Source organism: Haliotis asinina, chromosome 15 (assembly GCF_037392515.1).
Source record: "Haliotis asinina isolate JCU_RB_2024 chromosome 15, JCU_Hal_asi_v2, whole genome shotgun sequence".
NCBI classification, from domain to species: domain Eukaryota; kingdom Metazoa; phylum Mollusca; class Gastropoda; order Lepetellida; family Haliotidae; genus Haliotis; species Haliotis asinina.
In genome coordinates this window covers 45,736,703-45,748,135 of record NC_090294.1, presented here as the reverse complement: position 1 = coordinate 45,748,135, position 11,433 = coordinate 45,736,703, and positions in this window count along the sequence as shown.

The window sequence follows — 11,433 nt, the reverse complement described above, 5'->3', positions numbered from 1 at the left end:
TAAAAGCGTGTCGTTGTTGCACTGGCTACATCATGTGATATGCCACGTGTTGAGCATATAGTGAGGGGTTACTATGACTACTGGGATAAAAAAAAGTATGCAACAAAGGCAACACTTCACCAATCGATTCTACATTTAGCTTTAAGTTAGATTTCCTATATATTCAGATAGGGGTTTCTGAGGTTCCTAGTACAATGCATCTGAGACAAAACTAAAGTAATGGGTCACAAATATTATATCAACTCACCAGAGTGAGAATTCGTTCTAGTGAATGTTTCACAACTTGACGAAGTGGCAGACAGATGTAGATAGGTCGGATGATGACTCCGAATCTAAACACAACAACGAGCCTTCTATATATATATATATATTCATTCACTGACCCTCGAGCATTCTACCGAAGTATCGAAGCTTCGCGATCGGCCTGTGTTTACCAACAATCAAAATCACATACCCATATGCAGAACAGGGGAGACAACTCTAAAGCGCTACCTTAAAAGACGTGCCGCTAAAACGAAATGTGACCCATAATAACTACCATGCCAAACTCTAAACATTGTAACCAAAAAATAACATCACTTAATCAGTATCAACACAAATTACAGAAAAGAAACTCTCGTAACAGTAGATGGAGGACGAGAGTCTGGCAGTCGAGGGAACAGTGTTCCTTTTGCCAAACACACTTTGCCAAACACACCTTAGGCCCATACTTCATGGAGTGGACCCTGTTCTATCAATCGGCTGGTCATGGGGGTGTAGGCATATTTTGCTACACAAGTTTTAGACGCTTTGTAAAATGTTTTGTCAGATAACCTGGCTTATGATCATTTATTTGAATTTGATTATATATACTCACCACCAAAAGAAACGCAAATAGTGTGAAATGATGATGTCGACAATGAGTGAAAACATGGCATTTTTTCTACCAACTTTACATTCTCATGAGACATCGATAAGGCAAAACAAAACAACACTTAGTGCGTTTATTCTCCACCTGAAATGAAAATCCAGTCAGTCAATTTGGTAACCACTTAACTCATGCCTTTAGGTATTCTCCTTCAAAGGGAAACAGATGTTAATGTGACCTCCACTGGTATTACGTCTGCTCCAAATACTATTGAAGAGGCATCGAATGAACCTCCTGGAAATGTTGGTGTAGGCATCAACAACACACCATTGCAGTTGTTCCAAATAAATAGACGTGCTAGCTGTTGGTGAATTTGTCTTTCCATCTCATCCAAGACCTTCTTAATGGTATTCAAATTTGGGCTTAAAGATGGCCAATCTGCGGTTTGAAACTTGTGTTGTTCTGGGGGAATATCCCTGTCAGTCCTGTTGTGTGGTATATTGCCGAAAAACAAGATGATGTCTTTGAGCAAAAAATGGACGAATTACTTGTCTTAACACTTCGCCGATGTAGCGCTGCGCAGAAACACCCCTACAACACGACATTGTCCATTGCTCTGAAAGATTACGTGTTAAACATCACGACCCTAACATATGGCACCCCAAAACATCAGGGCCCGCCTCAACGATCTATCTCCAAAGCACATGGTCCTGAGAATCTTTCACCTTGACGACGCCATATTCGCACTCTGCGGTCTGTGGCATCGATACAAATGCTGAGAAGATGTTCTGCCACTGCCCATTGTGCCTTCCATCCAATTCAGCTGTGCACGTCTATGTCGTGGCGTCAAACGTGAACCAACGTATGGTTAAGGGCAACGTAAACCAGCCTGAGTGAGACGACGATGTAAAGTACTGTCGCTGATGGGTCTGTTGTGTCTTCCTATGGTGTAACGGGTGTTGTGGTAGTTGGTATAAAGCGATGTTGCAAGTGAGAGGTCGCAATATAGCGGTCTTCCCAGTATGACGTTACACGTAGACATCAGCTATGAGGATGGTCAGCGACAGTGTTTGACAGGGCGGTCAAGCAGTCTGTACGAGGTGAACTGGTGTGTTTCATAATGCCTGGCGACACGTTGGATGCTCCAACCTGCCTCAATGTTCCCTGTTGCTCTCTGTCGCTCGATAACACTTAAACGTGTCATGCTCACTGTTGCATTAAAATGCGATAGCAGACGTTAAGCGGAGTCGTAAGTAGCACCGTAAGAGCAAGCATGTCATGCATACACTCCAATTCTAACTTCATGACCTGTCTCTGCAGGGGCAAAATGAAACCCATTGAGTATACGAATATATGCTGCGTCTGTGGTGAATATTTTTCATTCTCCTTGAACGTATACATTAGTGACATGCGTTTCTTTCGGCGTTTTATTTTACTGTAAAACAGTTAAGAATCTTTTAAACACAGTTAGTTCTCATTCAATTATTAGTTTTTGAAAGGAAATTGATTTCACTGATGCATTTTGAGTAATATGTTCTGTAAATAGATATATTTTACTGATTGGCAGTTTAGATTAGCAACCAGAATTATCAGAGGCTCTATTCTCAAACAGGGTTGAAGTATTGTACAATTATTGTCCTCCTGAGAAAGTACGTAATTCTCAAAACGTTCAAGTCAATCTAAACCAGGATTTTTAAACGTAGTATTATTTTTGTTTTAATTTTGTCTTAAATTCCTTACAATCGCTAGCAGCTTAAGGGATGATGTAAATCCAACTAGAGTCCATGTAGGTAGCAAAAGTACTCCAAATCCCCATGGCCCCTAGTATGGTGATCAACCTTCAGTTGTTAACGATCTCTAGCCAGGTTTTATAACATTCTGTCCAAACAGTGGTATTCGTTTCAACTTCCCATGCTAATTTTAAATTCAAACTGTGACATTCAAGTTGTTGGACTGTCCTTCGTTGACAGGTTTCTTCATAACATACATGTAATTTTCTATGTCAAGTATGTTCTCGTCGCAATATGGCTTCAGTATTGCTGATGCGACATTAAATATTAGCTCACTCACTTACATCCGTGATGCCGATTTCTGGTAACGCGATGGCCGATCTTGTTGCCAAGGCAGCACTCAACAAATCTGTGACACCACTTCGTATTCTATACTCCGATTACAAAGCCAGCATCAGAACTTACATCCTTGATCTGATGCAGAAGAAGTGGGACTCCCAAACAGGTATCAATAAATTACATGCAATAAAACCTTATATTGGCTATACCTATTTTGGTTGTCAGTCCAGACTTCAAGAGGTCATCATACGCATGTCGCATTGGCCACACAAGGAACACACACGAATGTATACTGAAAGGTGAGGATCCTCCGTTTTGTATCCTTTGTGATGAAAGAATCACGGTCAAACATATCTTGCTTGACTGTGTTGAGTATTCCATCACAAAAGACAACCATTTCAAATCACAAACTATGAAGGATCTTTTCAACAATACCACTTCTCATTTGATTATTGCATTTTAAAAGAATTAGATCTGTTAAATGATTTGTAAACGGATAAATATTTCATAATTTGAAGTTTAAGAAAGTAAGTCTAATTGTTACTGGCTGTACCCTCAAAGCGGGTGAAAGTACTGTAACGTTATTGTTCTCCTGAGAGTGTACGTAAGTCCCAAAACATTCCGAAGTAAATTTAATTTTTCAGGATTTTCATAATAGTATTTTTTGTTGTTTTAATATATGGCTAATTCTCTGCGTAAAAGCCAATGGCTGTGGGGATTGTGTAAATCCAGCTAGGGTCCATGCAGGTAGGAAAACTAATGTAAATCCCCACGGTCCCTAGTGTGGTGATCTACCTTCGGTTGTTGGCAATCTATAACCCATGTTTATAATGTATTGTCCTCTGTCAAACGGTTTTATAGTTGATTACTAGTCTTAGATGAATATCTGTGACTGTCAGTGGTTTCACTGTTCATCGTCAAAAGGGTTTTAGTTCCTAATATGTTTGATCTACAATGTAATTATTACTTGTTCTCGTCACGATATGGCTGCAATATTGCCGATGTGACGATAAATATTAACTCACTCACTCACTCCCATCAACGTTGTGAAAGAGACAAAATTCGTGGTACTAATTTTCGATTCCCAATTAACAATCCTGCCACATATTAAATCCCTTAAAGATGGATGCCCGCCTGTATGCTCTCAATGTGTTGAAGGCTGTTTCCATTTCAAAGAGGGAAAGGATCAAATTACCCTCCTTCACCTATATAGATTACTGATTATTGATTAGTATCCAATTTTGCCGAAAGTAAAAACCTCACAGTTATATTCAGATAACGCAACTACTAAAACTGTGAAAGAAGTGAAACTCTTAGGGTTAATTAGATCTTTTCACCTCTTGTTTGATATACAGAAGGTTGTTTCTACTACAATGTGGGAGAAGGGATCAGAAAACCCTCCTTCACCTGTACCGACCGTTTATACGATCCAAATTTGATTATGGCTTGATCGTAATTATGGTTGAGCCTGCAAAAGAAACCTAAAATTGCTTGATGCTGTCCACACCCAAGGACAAAGACTTTGTTTGGGGTCTTTTAGAACATCAGCTGTTGACACTCTCTGTGATGCGACAGACGAGTCTTCTCTTACTCAACGACGTATAAAATTAATTTTGTAATATATTGTACAGGTACATTCTGACGAGTATAATCTTGTCTTTAATCTCTTTATGAGGTTTTGTACATGAAATCTTATCTTGTTCTGCCCCTTGGGACCAGAATTACGCAATTTGTTACTGCTGCCGGCACTGAGTTGTCCTGTCTTCTTTCTTCTCCTTGGCAATTGGTTGGGCCACAAGTCGACCTATCACTCACTATATTTAAAACATCAGACACTAATCAATTACAGTATAAACAGGAATTTGATCAATTATGAAATATATATCATGCGTACGAATGATTATTTACAGATGGGATTCAGGCACCAATATCTTCTCGATTACTAAACAGCTCTGTTTTCACAGCAGAAGCTGACGCCATATTGACAACCTAATTCCATCACAAAGGATCACTAATGAAATCACGAACTATCAAGGATCTTTTTTAATAATAAGTTCTCATCTAATTATTGTATTTTAAAGGAATTAGATTTATTGAAACATTATGTTTGAATGTCTATATTAGTATATGGTAACTTCAGTCGTGAGCGGCTGTATCCTCAAACAGGGTTAAAGTACTATAAAATTATTGTCCTGTTTTCAGTTTATAAAATAATGATAAGATCTAGGTCAAATAAAAAATAATAACATTAAAAAGCAAAATTAGGACGTCTTCATGTACACAGTGGCTGTTGCGAGATGTTGTTTGTATATTTGAGATGGGTTTGTTTGGAGGGATGTTTGTTGTGGTAACATTTGTACATGCCATACACAGCCTCATGGGTAAATCCTACTTTCTGAAATCTTAATGTAAACTATATTTGGGATGTCATTATGCTGCAAAATATACTCAACCAAATTAATAACTTGTTAAATTGATTCCTGTAATCCAAGAAGTGTACTTACTTTTAAGAAATCATCATTCAGGTAACAACATAAGTTGTTCACTGGTCACAAGGGGACCATGAGTTGAGATACCCTCGATGTTTGTTCATGTTTCCTGAGCCCTTCGAGCTGGAGGGTACCTCAACTCATGTTCCCCGAGGGACCAGTGAACAACGTATTTATTTATTGAACACCACAATGTTGATTTTTAATACATGGGTCGGATCATACATTTCAGCCAACCTGTGCGAATCAAAGGAGTCGAGTCTTGCATCTTGCCCCTCTCAATCTTCACAGGGACTACACATTTGAACGTTTTGTCAAACTTCATTGGAAAGAGTGTTAAATGTCTTCGTAGCAATCGCTAGTTGTCTCCCTTCCATCGATTTCCATTCGCAAAAACAAGGGTACTTTCCTTGCATCATGCGTCTTTGTATGTTATTTGAGATAATAACAAGTTGCTATAGGCAGCGGGTTGAATTGCAATTCACCTCGCTTGTACACGGGGTACATTGAAAATGATAGAAGTGCGCTCAGACAGCGACATTTATGTGTGAGGTAAGATAATGCAGAATATTGTAAGATATATGGCTTCTCACTGATAAATCAGTTGGGCCAGAAGAAGTCAAATATGAGTTTGACCTGCGATAGTGACAGCAGTCTCTTGGGTCACTGTAACCGGAAGTTAAGTGCGAGTACTTGTCCAGGTTCTTGCAAGACTGAGGTATGTATGTATGTTTTGTTATTAATTCAGTATTAATTATTATTGGGTCACAATGTTTAGTGTTTCGAATATTCATTATGATGGGTCACATTTCGTTTTAATATCTGGTCAACACCTTTAGGATTCTGGTTTTCGGAATTTATATGCTCCTAGTTTTCGATGTTTACTTCCGGGAGACTTATTCTAGGGCATTCTACAGTGTTGACGGGGTTCGTTTGTGCCCGAACGTTCGGGAAATGACTTAGTTTATTTATGAATAGGCTGGTTGCCGTGTGGAGGGCGACACTCACACTGACATTCATTCTTATTTGCTGGAGTTACTGCCAACACTTGAAATCCCGTCAACGCCTAAATCTACATTATCTGCTGTCGCACCGATCGTTGTGATGACATTCTGCCATAGTTGATTCTCTCTCACACCAAGACTCTGGTGAGTTTGCTATATTGCATTTTGTGACCCACTGACTTAGATTTTGTCTCTCTTGAATTGTACCTGAAATCTGCATTGTTATATTGACTTGTGACTTTATATACCTTGCTCTCGTTACATAACAATACACAATTTGAGCGTAAACAACTTGTCTCTGTTCTGTTTTGCTGGTTTACAAGGGGATTTCTTAAATTGTTGTCACGGTAAAAAATGGAAGAACAAATTTGACTTCAAATGTTTTGGGACTTACGTACCCTCTCAGGAGGACAATAATTTTACAGTACTTGACTGTGATTCTTTCATCACAAGGGATACAAAACGGAGGATCTTCACCTTTTAATAAATATTCGTGAGTATACCTCGTATGGCCAATGCGACATCGTCGCATAATGACCTCCTCAAATCTGGACTGACAACCCAAGTAAGTATAACCAATATAAGGTTTTATTGCATGTAATTTATTTATACCTACTTGAGTATCCCACGTCTTCTGCATAAGATCACGGATATAAGATCTTATTGTAGCTTTATAATCTGAGTATGGAATAAGAAGTGGAGTCACAGATTTGTTGAGTGCTGCCTTTGCAGCAAGATCGGCAATCGTGTTACCAGAAATGCCTACGTGACTGAGTAACCAACAAAGGACGATGTCGCACTGGCCAGTAGCAAGATTATTATACAATTCAATAATTTCAATTAAAAGTAGATGTTTACAAGAAATATTTTTATAGCCTGGAGGCAAGAAAGAGAGTCGGAATAGATTATATAGTGTTTATATTTAGGGTGTTTTTCAATATATTTAAGAGCCGTTAGTATGGCGTTAGCTTCAGCTGTAAAAATAGAACTGTTGTCTGGTAATCTAGAAGATATTGTTCTGGATCCAATGACAGTGGCACAAGCCAGAGCGCCACCGTCCTTGGACCCATCTGTAAATAAGGATTTATAATTGCTACATTTATGTTTTAATGTAATTCATTGGTTTCTCATTTTTTAAATGTAGTTAATGTTAGGTACTACTAAAGCGTCAAGCCATGAAGAAGGAAATTTCCCAAATATCATCAAATATATACAAGAGCGTCTCTAAACAGGATTCTGGTAAGTGCTTCAGGAGTTGATAATGTATGTTATCAGCTCCTGTAACAGTGTCATCAGCTTGATCAAGAACAGCATGGAGTTCATGAATAGAAAACGTTTCCTTATAATCCTCCCCATTCTTAGACTTGTATAAGAAGTGGTGTCACAGATTTGTTGAGTGGTGCCTTGGCAGCAAGATCGGCCATCAGCAAGATCATTGTACAATTCAATAATTTCTATTAAAAGTGGATGTTTGCAAGAAAGATGTTTAATGCGGAATGTTGAGTGTATAAATAACAAGGTACTACTAGTACTGAAAGAACTGCTTCATCTATGAAATCAGTAATAAAATATTCTAGACGTCATTTTAAAATGCAAATGTATGTTCTTCAAGTATTTTACCTCAGAAAATCGAAACCACTTTTTAGGCACAACCAAGCTTCGAATATTATTATTATTCTAGTCCCTTTTAGATGACGAGCGTCAACATGCCATTACTGTGTAATGAAGCTCTTTGCCCACATTAAGCTAAAATGCACTTGACATGAATATGCAAACTACATTCGATCTTACAGGTACAACTCCTCATCTAAGTTGGCCACCGGGGATGCCATCAGCAAAGTGGGCAACATGCATCATTTGGCATTGAATGTCTTCATGGTCGTAGCAAACTAGATGGCCGACCCGGAAGTATATATCGTTATCGTTCTCACTTCAATAAGATTACAATTGTCTTTGGAGACTAATATAACATCATGAAGCGTTCAGAGCATGAAGGAAATCTTACAGAAACGACAGTTCCGTCTAGTCTCAGAGGATTTACATTTTCGTAAAACGTAACGACATGTGGATGAAAGACGACGTGCAAATTCACATACGCGGAACCTATTCATAAAGTTAACGAGACAAAATACAAAATATCGTTTATTGTACATCTATTATTTTTAATTTAATAATTATAAAGTCAACGTTGAGCTGTAACTTACTCACAATTGTCCACCTGTGTCCTCTTTCTGTTGACATGCCTGGTGCCTTGTGAGAGGACATACTTTACCATATCCAAATGTCCACCGGAACAAGCCATATGAGTTATGTCGTCACCAAAATCATCTTTTAGAGAAACATTGGCTCCTCTATCTACAAGTAATTGAAAAACCCGTTCCTGTCCTTTGTGCGCTGCCAACATCACTGGTGTCCTACCGGACTGTCCTCTACTGTTGATGTCCAGTTTGGTATGTAAGAGAACATATTTTACCATTTCAATATGTCCCCCATAACAGGCTGTATGAAGGATGTTGTCTCCATCAGCATCTATTACAGAAACATTCCCTCCTCTCATCACGAGCAATTCAAACACCCTGTTATGTCCAGAGTATGCTGCCTTCATCAAAGGTGTCCTTCCGTACCGTCCTCTACTGTTGATGTCCAGTTTGGTATGTAAGAGAACATATTTTACCATTTCAATATGCCCTCCATAACAGGCTGTATGAAGGATGTTGTCTCCATCAGCATCTATTACAGAAACATTCCCTCCTCTCAACACGAGCAATTCAAACACCCTGTTATGTCCAAAGTATGCTGCCTTCATCAAAGGTGTCCTTCCGTACCGTCCTCTACTGTTGATGTTCAGTTTGGTATGTAAGAGAACATATTTTACCATTTCAATATGCCCTCCATAACAGGCTGTATGAAGGATGTTGTCTCCATCAGCATCTATTACAGAAACATTCCCTGCTCTCTCCACGAGTAATTCAAACACCCTGTCATGTCCAGAGTATGCCGCCGTCATCAAAGGCGTCCTTCCGTACCGTCCTCTGCTGTTGATGTTCAGTTTGGTATGTAAGAGAACATATTTTACCATTTCAATATGCCCTCCATAACAGGCTGTATGAAGGATGTTGTCTCCATCAGCATCTATTACAGAAACATCCCCTCCTCTCTCCACGAGTAATTCAAACACCCTGTCATGTCCAGAGTATGCCGCCGTCATCAAAGGTGTCCTTCCGTACCGTCCTCTGCTACTGATGTCCAGTTTGGTATATGAGAGAGCATACTTTACCATTTCAATATTCCCTCCACAACAAGCAATATGAAGGATGTTGTCACCATTAGCATCTGTAAGAGAAACATTACCTCCTTTCTCAACAAGTAATTCAAACACCCTGTCATGTGCAGAGTATGCTGCCCTCATCAAAGGTGTCCTTCCGTGCCGTCCTCTGCTGTTGATATTCAATTTGGTATGTGAGAGAACATACTTTACCATTTCAATATGCCCTCCACAACAAGCAATATGAAGGATGTTGTCACCATTAGCATCTATTAGAGAATTATTCCCTCCTTTCTCCACGAGTAATTCAAACACCTTGTCATGTCCAGAGTATGCCGCCGTCATCAAAGGTGTCCTTCCGTACCGTCCTCTACTGTTGATGTTCAGTTTGGTATGTGAGAGAACATACTTTACCATTTCATTATTCCCTCCACAACAAGCAATATGAAGGATGTTGTCACCATTAGCATCTAATAGAGAAACATCCACTCCTCTCTCCACGAGTAATTCAAACACCCTTTCATGTCCAAAGTATGCTGCCCTCATCAAAGGTGTCCTTCCGTACCGTCCTCTACTGTTGATGTCCAGTTTGGTATGTGAGAGAACATACTTTACCATTTCAGTATGCCCTCCAGAACAAGCAATATGAAGGATGTTGTCACCATTAGCATCTATTAGAGAATTATTCCCTCCTTTCTCCACGAGTAATTCAAACACCCTTTCATGTCCAAAGTATGCTGCCCTCATCAAAGGTGTCCTTCCGTACCGTCCTCTACTGTTGATGTCCAGTTTGGTATGTAAGAGAACATATTTTACCATTTCAGTATGGCTTCCATAACAGGCTGTATGAAGGACGTTGTCTCCATTAGCATCTGCTAGAGAAACATCACCTCCTCTCTCTACGAGCAATTCAAACACCCTTTCAGGTCCTTTGTGCGCTGCCAACATCAAAGGCGTCCTCCCGTACCGTCCTCTGCTGTTGATGTCCAGTTTGGTATGTGAGAGAACATATTTTACCATTTCAGTATGGCTTCCATAACAGTCTGTATGAAGGATGTTGTCTCCATCAGCATCTATTACAGAAACATTACCTCCTCTCGCTTCGAGTAATTCAAACACCCTTTCATGTCCAAAGTATGCCGCCGTCATCAAAGGTGTCCTTCCGTACCGTCCTCTGCTATTGATGTCCAGTTTGGTATGTGAGAGAACATACTTTACCATTTCAATATTCCCTCCAGAACAGGCAATATGAAGGATGTTGTCACCATCAGCATCTATCAGAGAAACATCACCTCCTCGCTCCTCGACTAATTGAAACACGTTTCTACGCCCATGGTATGCGGCATTCATCAAAGGTGTCTTCTTGTCATGTCTTCTTCCGTTAACGTCCACGTTATCCTGGGATAGGATATAACTCACTGAACCTATGTCCCCACCGTTGCATGCTAAGTGAAGAATGTTGTTACCTTTAGTGTCTACATGTGACAGATCACAACCTTTCTTCACTAGAAAGTCAAACACGTTTCCATGTCCTTCGTTCGCTGCCACCATCACTGGCGTCCTCTTGTATTTCCCCGTTCTACTGTTTATGTCCACTTGTCCTTCTGCCAAGATGTTCTGCACATGACACATATTTCCAGTGCAGCAAGCAGCGTGAAGTTGAGTGTTTAGATCTTTGCTGACCTTGTCTCGTTTCCTTTGTGAACATCTTGCGGGAGAGAACTGCTTCCCACCTAAAAATTCAGATAATAATAACACA